The 12,506-nt window shown below is 48.1% G+C and overlaps 2 protein-coding genes across 3 annotated transcripts in view; one reads left to right on the forward strand and one right to left on the reverse strand.

Annotated features, from left to right (window-relative positions):
* LOC148502522 (transmembrane protease serine 3-like) overlaps nt 1-4,217 on the reverse strand; it is a 103,666-nt gene extending 99,449 nt beyond the window's left edge. For both annotated transcript variants that reach the window (XM_088449741.1, XM_088449742.1), the window contains exon 1: nt 4,103-4,217. The gene's annotated coding sequence lies outside the window, so the exon portion shown is untranslated. The remainder of the gene's footprint in view (nt 1-4,102) is intronic.
* LOC148502523 (uncharacterized) overlaps nt 4,122-12,506 on the forward strand; it is a 32,669-nt gene continuing 24,284 nt past the window's right edge. The window contains exon 1 of the mRNA XM_088449740.1: nt 4,122-4,334. The gene's annotated coding sequence lies outside the window, so the exon portion shown is untranslated. The remainder of the gene's footprint in view (nt 4,335-12,506) is intronic.

The following is a 12,506-nucleotide window of genomic DNA, read 5'->3' on the forward strand; positions in this document are numbered from 1 at the left end:
GGTATAGGAGGGGGACCCTAGTGCATCCTGGGAGGCTGAAAAGCTTAACTCTATGGTGCCCAGCGACTGACGTCACACCTATACCCCAAGGTATCCTGTGGATACCCTATGGACCCTGAAGTAGAATATATATATATATATATATATATATATATGTGTGGGATACCTTTAAGATGCCAGTGGACGGGATCCTGGACGTCAATATAACAACGCCGGAATGCTGAAACCTGGCATAATGCCGCAGCAATGCCGAACATATAAGGATACTGACATCCGGCATCCCGATCGCGCGGCATACCAAATGTAGGGCTGTGGGTAAGTATTACACTTAGCTTAGCCCGGGGATGAGGGGCTAGGTTCAGGAACCTACCATGGTGGGTTAGGTGTGCCCCGGGAAGGGTTAGGCTGTGGGGAAGGGGGGTTAGGCACCATAGGTAGGAGGCTAGGATTAGGCACCCCTCGGGCGGGTTAGGTTTAGAGTGCGGGAAGAGGGGGTTAGGAGTAGGCACCATTGGGAGGAGGTTAGGCACCATCGAGGGAAGGTTAGGGTTAGGCACCATCGGGGGAAGGTTAGGGTTAGGCACCACCAGGGGGAGGTTAGGGTTAGGCACCATCGGGGGGAGGTTAGGGTTAGGCACCATCGGGGGAAGGTTAGGGTTAGGCACCATCGGGGGAAGGTTAGGGTTAGGCACCACCAGGGGGAGGTTAGGGTTAGGCACCATCGGGGGAAGGTTAGGGTTAGGCACCACCAGGGGGAGGTTAGGCACCATCGGGGGGAGGTTAGAGTTAGGCACACCCAAAGGAGGGTTAGGTTTAGGGTGTGAAAAGGGGGGGTTAGGCACCATCAGGGAAGGATAGGGTTAGGCACCACCAAAGGAGGGTTAGGGGGGATAGGGGAAGGTTACTGTACTTACCTCACTCTGTTGGGATTCTGCACAATCGAGATGCCAGCGTCGGTATTTCAACCGCCGGCATCATACAGGCGCTCATTTATCAAAATGTATTTGAGGTAAAATCCCCGAAAACACACGTTTTACCTCAAATACTAAGTATCCCCTGGATGTATTAAGGAGGGATCACATCAGGTATTTCCGATACTTGCTGTGATCCCTCCATTGCCGCTGTCAGCCGCCTACCCCATAAGTTTCTATGGGGGAAGCGATGTTGCCAAATGTACCAATATCCGGAATGTGATGCATTCCAGATATTGGCCCCGGCAGCTAACGCCATCTGAACATGGCGTTAGCCCATACTTGCCTACCCTCCCGATTTGGTCGGGAGCCTCCCGAAAATCGGGTTCCGCTCCCGACCTCCCGGGAAGGCAGGCAATCCTCCCGGCTGCCGCCCACCCTTCCTATTCCCGCGCATTTACCTCAGAAACCCCCGCAGCAGGGGGGGCCGTTGACACGATTCATGCTGAATCGCGTCATTTTGGCTCCACTCCCTGCTTCACAATGCATGTAATATCGGCATTGCGTAGTGGGGCCAAAATTACGCGATCGCGTGGCCCTGCCCCCGCTCCACCCACAAATGCATATCGTCTGGCTGGCCCCGCCTCCTCACGATGACCACGCCCCCTGTCATGCCGATCTGGCTGCTGCCTCCCGGAAGGGGCAGCCAGGAAGTCGGCAAGCCTGCATTAGCCGCTGTAGCCTGTGGATTACACCGTGCACTATTAGCCGGCGGAGGGATCTGCCGGAACCTTCCCCGGCTATGGCAGATGTGCATGTGCAGTCCACGGAACTGCGCATACGCACCACCCCCTGAAGAGGCTTATTGGAGCCCACGTCCCTGCATGTCCCGGATGATACATCCGGCCACAGAGATCGCTTTCTGCAACATGATCAGGGGCGTTACTGGCATGCCCTGATCGCCTTGCAAAGGCGATCAATGATAAATGGGCCCCACACTGTCATATCATACCCAGCCCATACATATATATATATATATCGCTCATTTTAATCGCCTAGTGGATACGCACAATTCAGAACATACATTATACATAGATACACACACAAGCATACTTACACACACACAAGTAATCAAAAATGCTTACAAAACCGAGGGCTTAGGAGGAGGGAGGAGTCCGGCGGAGCTGGAGCTGCTACTCGGCAAGCCTAGCATTTCCCGCCTCTGCCATCACCTCTGCAGAGAGCTCTGCCATTCAGAACTCTCTATCTGTGACCCGCGGCCAGTGCATGGCTGCATGCAGAGACAAGGCTGTCTGTGTCTCTATGAAACAAATTAATTTAGTCTATTAGAGGGCTTTCTGGGTACTCAGAAACCCCCTGAGTGCGCGTATGTATATATATATATATATAAATACGTGCACCGGATTATCTCTATTATGCAATAGAGATGATCCGGCACTTACCCCAGCATGCCCAGGTGCCTTTCCAGCAGATATAGGCCCTCATTCAGAGGCGGTCGCTTGACATTTCAAGTGCGGCCTCCTGGTCGCTAGCTAAGCTGTGGGTTACCACCCACAGCTTTAGCGACCGACCAGGTTGATGGTCGCGATGGTCAAACCATCGCGACCATCTGGGCTTGCGACGAGACCCTAAGGTTGGGTCACGGCAACCGCAAGCCCCAGAGAGCTTCCTGCTCTGATCGAGCAGGAAGCTCCCCACTGACATCACTGCCGATGTCAGTATGGCCGCCCACAAAACGGCAAGCGTTCCTTAAGGAACGCCTCCATTTGTGAAACCACCCCCCCGCCACGCCTACAAAACATCGACAGCCGCCCCTTTTGTAGTGAGCTCCGGAGCGAGAGAATTTCTCTCTAGCTCCGGGGCTTGCGCACACGCAGTGCGGCCGCTGCGCGGGCGCAGGGCCTAAACATCGACCCGGTTGCGAGCGCTCAGCGCTTGCGACCAGGTCTGAATGAGGTCCATAGTATATAGTGAAAGGATGGCACTCAGAGTCTCAACAGCACTTCTAATAAATAACAGGCACAGCCTAAGGGCCGTATTCAATTTGGGGCCAAAAGTCAGTTGCCGGACTTTTCGCAGTCTTCGCCGCTTTTCTGAGCGAAAAAGTATTGCGTGCGTCCCTGCATATCCCCATAAGCAATTCCAAATCGCCGAAAACGGGACACAGCGAAACTCACACAGGCGAAAAGTTCTGGCAGTTTTGGGGGAATCAGCCTCACACCCCCCTAAAGATGCTCTGACATGGGGGTTCACTATGGGTACCCCCAAATAGCCCTGCTAAAGGTATTTGTTTTTTTTTTAAATGGTCTCAATAGGCGCTATTTTGCGTCATTGAGCAAGTGATGAAGAATAGATTTTTGCAACTTTTTGGGGGGAAAATAAGTATTCCCATCAAATTTGGGGTACATGAAAATCGGTGCAAGCATAGTTCAAAGTCACTAAAATAAAGCTTTCAAATTCACAAAAAACGCACCTTCAGCAAGCACCTGCAATCTAATAAAAACCTCCCCCATAACTGCAGCCCCCCCAGAGGCTATTTTTCACTAGATTTTGAATTTGTACCTCAAATTTTTTTTTTTTTGCCCATTTTTTCAAAGTGCTTTTTTGGGGTGTCCTCTGTGTAATTTTTTGCGTTTTTTGACACAGTTAGCGTCAAGGGGGGTGTAAAGAGGGTTTAGGGTGGTCCCCAATTCTGCACTTTTTTCCGCCAGGTGTACATAGGCGGAACTTTTTCGCCTATTATATTGCATTGCGTTATCGCGCCGGCGAAAAGACGCTGAAATTGAATATGGGCATAAATGAAATCGCCAAAAATGACGTCATCGGCGATACTTGACCACAAAAAACTGACTTTACGCTCATAATTGAATATCCTATATACCCTATATATCCTGGCTGTGCCTGTTATTTATTAGAAGTGCTGTTGAGACCCTGAGTGCCATCCTTTAACGAATATATATATATTAATTCATTCATGGTTATTTATATAGCGCATCTTTTGATCATTCACATGCATTAAGCCCCTTTTGGAACAGTCATTAAAAAAATAAACACTCATAATAACCAGAGACTGACGGATGAAATAAAAACCTCCTATTACTGGTATTATTCCACTGCCAGTCGCTTTTAAAAAATACATATTGTCATGTTTCGGTATTATCATTACGTACCACAGTACGAGGAGGGGAGGAAGAAGCAGAGGGGGGAAGCGCGCTTGTAGCTGGTTTGGGCCGCTCGGGGCTCCGTAGTCAGAGCGCACGGCCATTCCGTCTCCCCCACCTCCCCCAGCGGTGTCTCCTCTCCTCCCCCCCTGCACAAAGCATCCTGTGTCTACTATCCCCCCCGAATGTCCAGTGCCCTCCTGCCGCACAGCTGACCCCGCACCCCTCTCCTAGCGCCCGGGTGAGTATCTGTGGGGCCTATCCCTGCCTGCCAGACTCGCTGCGGGGAAGGGGTGGCTGCAAAGACCTTACTGGCAATGCAAGGGTTAAAGGGTGCTGCATGCAAATGAGGCCACCCTGCACACTGGCCATGCTGGGGGGGAGGGGGGGTGCATGGGTCACCTAAGCCTGGGGTGGGGGCACAGTGGCCATGGCACTCTCCTTGGCTGGAAGTTGCAGACAGATCCATCTACTTTATTCTGTCTAGTTGTGGTGGTGGCAATAATGACATTGATATTGCAGGTATCTGTATCAAGACAACTGTATATGTATATTATTATATATATATATATATATATATATATATATATATATATATATATATATTGAAGGTGCAATTAACTTGTGTTGCTTATATTAATGTGTACTGGTATCACTCATCTATACTATAGGTGACAGTTTCGGGAGGTTGAATGAAGTAATGGCACTTGGCATAAAGTTGCGATCGGCGGTGGAAGATTTTCTTCCAATGCACAGCTAACTTGCCGCCAGTAAAGGGCACGGCGGCAACCTGGGATGTGACTGGTAACAGATAATACCAGAGCTGCATAGAAAATATAAGTGAGGTTCCTCTGTCACACATCCACTTGTGAAAGATATTTGTAGCTTACAGTATATTATTATTCTAAAGCAACTTTGATTTTAGGTTTATTTCTTATTAATATAAGAAAGCTTCTCTACCTTTTTTTTTTTTTTTTTAAACAAAGGGTGTCTTGATTACTGATCATGTTTGTAATAAATACTGCTGGGTTTCAACTTTGGGGATTTAGTAAAGCTCTGTACACACGGAGAGTTCAGACAACGATAAAGATATCGTCGTCTGATCGTCCTGCATGTGTTGGATGTTCGATATTGAACATCCAGCACATGCACCAACCCTTCAAACGACTATAACGAGTCCCTATAGTAACCAGGCTAACCTGGTCGATATCGACCAGGTTGACCTGCATGCACGGGCAATGGTTGATATCGACCATCCATGCCCACGCATCGACCGTCGTTTGGGGGTTGGAAGGGCTCAAAAACAGGACGATATGTACGATAATGATATGATCGTTATCATTCATATCGTCCTGTTTAATCGTAACGTTTGTACGCACCTTAAGAAATTTTGTTGGAAAGATGCTTACTGAATCTTACTTCTAAAACCTAAATTAACCTGTAGCTCTGTTCGAGTACCCATATATTCTAGGGGGTAAATTTACTAAAGTGAGAGTTTTTAGAAGTGGAGTTTTTAGAAGTGGAGATGTTGCCCATAGCAACCAATCAGATTCTACTTAACATCTAACTAGCACCTTCTAGAAGATAATAGCTAGAATCTGATTGGTTGCTATGGGCAACATCTCCCCCTAGAAGTGTATTCTGCTGGCCTATGGTTGTCAGGGATTAACATAAAATAAAGGCAACATATATGGGGGGTAATTAATTTTAGCGTGACTGCAGATCCCTTCATGCTATTCAGTTGTTGCTGCCAAGAGGTGCCCATATTATTGCTCACACCCTCCTGAGGTGGCAGAAATTCAGTGAGTTTTGGCGAGCAAACCAGGACTTTAGACAGGGTTACCGATTTACGCGGCTAACACCGGTGCATTTGGGTACGACATGCGTCAACATGCGCACACTGGCACAAAACAATTGAATATTGCCCTGCAAAATCAAGGAGTCAGGATTTATGAAGAGTTATTGAATTATTAAATCCTGCTATAAAAAGCCCCAATCAGCACTTTTGAATTACTTTGATGTTAAGGTGCACATCCACTAGAAGACATGAAAACGACTGCATGATTACGACATTATAATCGTTAGTCTGTGATGTGCCTACACTGACCAAGCAGTCGTTCAGTGCAGGCTCATCAATTATCTGCACATGCTCAACCTGATGTTATCGTCAGGTTGTGCAGCATGTTTGACCGATGATAGATGTCTAAACGACCAGCGGTAGCGCGCATCCCTGGTCGTTTTAGACATTTTTGCAGATGATTTATGAACGATAACAATATCGTTTCGTTCAATCGCTCAACTTAATCGTCTAGTGGATGGGCACCTTTTAGGGGGGAATTCCATAGTTTCCTGCGCCGCAATAAATAATGGGCGCCAGACAGAGCAATTCAATTGTTGCTCCGTTTGGGCACATTTCTGTTCGCACCCTCATGAGGTGGCGAGCAAAAATGTGCAAAAAGTCCTGAATTTGGGCACCTAAACTGCTGGTTTACACAGCTAAACTCTGTCTATTTGGGTGCGATAATTAATGGGTGCCCAGAACATTTGAATTGCTCCGTCTGGCGCCCATTAATAGTCACGGCACAGAAAACAACTGAATTCCTCCATTAAGGGGCGATTTATTTGTTTTTTGGGCGTTCTCAAAAGCACCAGGTTTAGCCGCATAAAGTCCTGGTCAGGACGCCCAAAACATGGACTTTTTCGCACATTTCTGTTTGACGCCTCAGGGGGCTGTGAGCAGAAACGTCAGCGCCTGTAGCACTCGTGGCCGATCGGAGCAACACTTGAATTGCTTTGTCGTTCGCCCAGTGCTAAGTGGCGTGCTAAAAACAATTGCATTCCCCCTTATAGCCCAACGCCATATGCTGACTGCTGATATCTCTGGGTAAGAAGTTCCCCTAAAGCCGCGTATCCACTTGCCGACGGAGTAACGACTGTACGATCACAACATTGTAATCGTACAGTCTTTCCTCTTCCCCTGCAGTGCCTACACTGGACGATATGCAGCACAGTGCAGGCACCCTCCCTCACCCACGCACATGGCCAATCTGTCGTTATCGGCAGATTGACCGTCATGTTCAGGCGATGATTGATGTCGGAAACGGCCAGCGGGAGCGCGCATCTCTTGTCGTTTCCGACATTATAGTGCACGATTAATGAGCGATTGAACAATTACGATGGCGTAATCGTTCAATCGCTCTGTTTAATCAGCAAGTGGATACGTGGCCTTAAGCCTTTGAATGCAAATCTGCTGCACAGCTCAATCGGAGCTAATGATTGTTATTTGTTTCTTCTCGGCTACTTTGCATGACCACAGGCCGTGGCAGCATGCTCGGAGCTTGGTGTCAGTGTAGCCTGGGTAAGGGTGCATGATAATATGATTGTCTATAGGTATGTGCGCCATAATCCTCTGCTCACTCTGGGTCGACAGAGGTCTGCTCTGATGCATTTTTGTGTGGAGCTAAGTTGTATGTAATTACTAAATATCACATACGGTACGGGATCCCAAAAGTCAGAATCCCAACACCAACATCCCAACAGACTCACAATCCCGATAGAAGGGGTTAAATATACTCTTTCACCTCCCTCTCCTGCAGCCTTAACCTAACCATCCCCCAGTGCCTAACCCCAAACCCTCCCCCTAACCCCAATACTTACTGTCAGGATGCCGGTCGCCGGGATAATAACTACATCCCTATGGCACCACTCTGATGCTATCTACAGTCATTCACATCAGTCCCTGACCCAGTGGAGCTTACAATCTATAATCCCTACAACAGACACACATACATTAGGGTTAATATTTTTTTTTTGTCAGAATCCAATTAACCTACCAGCATGTGTTTGGATGTGGGAAGACAAATGCATACAAACTACACAGATAGGGCCTTGGTAGGAATCAAACCCAGGAACTCTGGGCCCGATTCAGATCGCACGCTATGGCCGGTTGTCGCCCGTCTGCGTATGCATCAATTTGCATATGCGCGAGGCAGTCTGAGCGATTGGGAAGGGATCACTCGTAGCCCGCAGATGGAGCACTACTTTGAGTGACAGTGCGTTTGTGGGTGGTAACGGGAAGGTCCTTGAAAACGGGGGAGTGGATGTGTGAACGCAGGCGTGTCTGAGCGGCAAAACGCCGTTCTTTGGGCGTGCATAATTAACATGGAAGCGTCATAGTACCCGTCACCTGGTTGGATTTCAGCCTGCAGTGTTTGCGGCCGGGTAGGGTCTACCTCAAGGGCTGCGAGCAGCTCCGATGGCTCTTGATGTTACTGATTAATCATACACTTCCTGGAGATGACGTGCTTAGAATGAAAAGTGGGCGTCATTACACCGGCGTGCAATCTCTCTAGAGGGCGTCCTTAAGCCTGGCCGTGTGATCGCGGAATTTGCATATCCGCCCCCAGGCGGCTGCGAGAGAGTGCAGCATAGCGACGGGTCTGAATGAGCTCCTCAGTGCTGTAAAGCAGCAATGCTGACCAATATGCCAACCGTGCTTCTACTTGTTGCCTCCATAGGAAGATATCTTGAACAGAGGTAGAAATAGAGTTGATTTATCCTTATGTTAAACTCACAGTTTATTCTCCAGGTTAATAAATAGATGATAACCCTAATATGCTGAATATTCAATGTATGGTATGACAGCTGTTATATAAATATAATACAGTGAATATAGACTCTAAATTTAAAATAAGGATGACTCATCCCTCTTTTTACATCTGCTCTATCCGCATTCACCATGAGGTGAGGTGTATGGATGCGAAAATTGAAAATGCAGTTTTCCATAGGGTTTGCTTGTAATAAAAATGGAATATCATGTCGAAGTGCAGCCATTGCCCTCACACTAGAGCCAGCCAGTTTGATGGACATACTATAGGTAGCATTCTGGATCTTAGTGAATTGATATGTCTTGAAGAATATTGTTTGACTTTCCAAAATGGCTGCATCCACTGAGAGACTGTAGGTCTCCCGTTAAAATGGACTTTGAAATAACAGTGGGAATAAGCACTTCATGATATTTACTGGGCGCAGACACGCTATAAACCAGGGGTAGCCAACACGCGGCCCTCCAGCTGCAGTGTAACTACATATCCCAGCAAGCTCTGCCACAGATTTAGCATGCCGTAATAGCAAAGCTGTGGCAGGCAGCTGGAGGGGCCGCATGTTGAATACCCCTGCTATAAACCAAGCTGTTTAAAAACTACTCAGATATTTTTTGGAAAATTTGGTTTAACGGTTTACATATCATTGGGTGTAAATGTCCTGTATTCTCTTATGCTGGTTTAAAACAAGCTGTTAACCATAGATTTGCGTTACACCAGTCCCGTTGTGCGGCCAGAAGATCCTGATGATTGATATATAACTTTTTTTTAACTAAAGGGCCCATTGCTTAAACATTTTTTGTTCCATAAAAGTGGAAACCCCTGCTTGCGCACGCATATCTAACATTTAGGCAACGGAGGTATTTAATAGAGGAGATATCGCAGAGGGATGTGGTCAATGGGCCTGATTCAGAGCCGGACGCTCTGACCAGAGCGCTCGCTCTGAATCAGGGCCCTCCTCCATGAAAATGGAGCGGCCTCCTGGTCGCTCGCATAGCTGTGGGTGGCCACCCACAGCATATGCGAGCGGCCAAAAAGATGGTCGCGATGGTCAAGACCATCGCGACCATCGGACTTGCGACGGAGACCCTGTGGTAGGGTCTCCCTGCCACAAGACCTGGAGTGATTTTGGCTCTATCAGAGCCAAAATCACTCCCACTGATGTCAGTGGGGCCGGCTTCAGACGGTAGGCGTTCCCATGGGAACGCCTCCGTCTGGCCGTCACGCCCCCGGCACGCCCACCAAAGGGGGTGTGCTGTCAATCAACATCGACAGCACGCCCCCTTTGGTGCGAGACCCGGAGCGATGGAGAGCCCGTCGCTCTTCGGGTCTTGCGCATGCGCACGACGGAGCTCCCTCCGTCGTGCGCATGCGCAGTGGGGAACATCGACCCGCTTGCGAGCGTACTGCCGCTCACGAGCGGGTCTGAATGACCCCCAATATCCGGACAGCGGGGATTCCGGCGGCCAGAATCCCGACACTTGTCAGAATCCTGGCGCCGACGTCCCAACCGCCGGAATCCTGAAGGTAAGAGCTATGGGGAGGGTTAGGTTCGGACCGGCATCCCATCCCATCGCAGATGCCGTTGAATACCGCAGCCACCATATTCCTGTATGGGAACGTCGGTCATGTCCAATTTTGCAAGTTGCCATTCGCAGTTCTTTCCTGCAGAAGGATCTGTCGGAGAGCATAGAGGGACCTCTTCAGATCCCTGCACTACCCCTATGGCGCACATACGCAGGGACACAGCCGGGATAGAACCGGGAGGTGTAGTCTGTTGCCTCTGTGGCAGAATGTTTTTGTGTTTTTTTTTACTGTTCGGAGCAGCTGTTCGGGCATGAGAGTCATTGTAAATGGCCCCAATTCTACATCTCGTACCCCTGCGAATAGTGACTATAGGAGATGTACGTCCATGGGTAAAAATTGTGAAAGGTCTTAAATAGGCCCCAAAGAGACTCTCAAAAGCGAGTCTTTGTTAAGTATAATATTATTTCTTTCTGTTGGTTTTTTTTTTTTTGGGGGGGGGGGGGGGAATCGTTTGAAGTATTCTCTCTACATACTGACCATGGTTTCTAGTTTTCTAACTTCCTGCTAGCTGCTTATTTGTTTTTCTAGCATTAAAACCATTGTTTTCTTATGCTCACGTGACCATCGTTACTATGGCAACCTCAGCCGGGACTGGGCTCTTGGAGGGGAATCCATCTTGACCTGTAGGACTTTTAGCATTTCAGCTGCCTAGATATTTTGGTAAAGATAGATAGAGATATAGATATATATATTATATAATAATATAAAAGGAATCAGCAGACAGCTGTGAGTGCTGTATGAAGGGGTTAAAATGTGTCGGATTGTAGAGAGAGAACAGTTTATGGCTGTGGGATGCTCTATGTGGTATTGTGTGGAAATGTTATTTTTACATTGAGGCTGTAAATATCCCTGTCTGTGCTTGACTCCGGCTCCATGGGACAAGCTGCCGCCTCTCGCCCGTTTTGTTTTTGCAGTGCTAATAACATTTATTTTCTTAAGATCCTACGATGCCATACCATAAAAATTGTGTCTCTTGTGCCAAGATACTTAGGACATTTTATTAAGGCAGTGGTTTTGTATTATAACTTATATTTATTAAGAAAAAAAAAAAAAAGCTCAAAATATATTAGGTAATACGGGAGGAATTAAATTAGCCGCAGGATATGTTCTGCAGCTATTAGATCGAGCCGCACGAGAAGAATTCTATTAAATGAAATAGCGTTTTCCCTGCGCAGTAAACCAGGGGTTAACACGCGCTAACCCATAGATTCTGCGCTGGGTGTGGAACCAATAGGTTTTCCTCACGTTAAACCCCCAGAGGGTGCCTTCTCTCACTCGCCGCGCCTGAAGCTGTGATAAGTGCACATCTGTGGTTTAACACGCGGGGTTAAAATCTGCTAATTGGATTGGCTGGCTCAGGTAATTAGCCGAGACATAAGCCCCTCTGCATCAGAAGCGTTGAAAATATACAGGTAATATTCATGACCTTAGGGGGGAATTCATTTGTTTTGTTTTTGTTTTTTTGCGCTCTCACATATCCAATCCCACGATATTTAATTGTTTTGGGTGCCATTTTTTTTTTGCGCATGTTGTGCCCAAATGCACCGTGTTAAGACCCGTAAATCGGCTAAAATCGTCTAAACTGTTGGGCACACTGACAAAACCGCAGTTTGGGCGCCCGAAAGCCGGAATTTTTGCGCTTCTCTGTTTGACACCTGCAGGCCATGGTGTCCCGTGAGAGGGAAAGTTGCAGTGACCATTCTCCCATGGGTGAATAGATGGCGTGCGCATGAACACGGCATATATTAACCGTTGGGGGAAGCCCAGCACCTCTGTAAGTGCTGGCACGCCCCCAAGCCCGTCATATTAGGGCCTGTCACAAGGACACGCCTCCTCCCAGTCGGGCACGCCCCTTCTGAGGAGCACGCTCGCCTTCTGGGCGTGCAGAGACTCCCTGTCCGCGACCTTCCGGGAACACTATATATTTTTCGTCATAATCTTAAGAAACATACCGAAAAACAAAGGGCTTGATTCAGACCCGCTCGCTAGATGCGTTTGCATGCACCCAGCGTATGCAAATCCGGCACACACCCAGCAAGGCAGGCAATTGCACGGCAAGGCATAAGCACGACCCACTATGTCTTGGCGTGTGATCGCTTTGTGTAAGCACGCCCACCAGCCTGTCTTAAGACGCCCACTTGCGATGTCATCTCAAGGAAGTGTATACAACCATCGGTACATCAGGTACCATCGGAAGCGCTGCAAGCACTTCAGCGTGAAATACA

Source organism: Taudactylus pleione, unplaced genomic scaffold, assembly GCF_031769625.1.
Source record: "Taudactylus pleione unplaced genomic scaffold, aTauple2 ptg000494l, whole genome shotgun sequence".
Classification (NCBI taxonomy): Eukaryota; Metazoa; Chordata; class Amphibia; order Anura; family Myobatrachidae; genus Taudactylus; species Taudactylus pleione.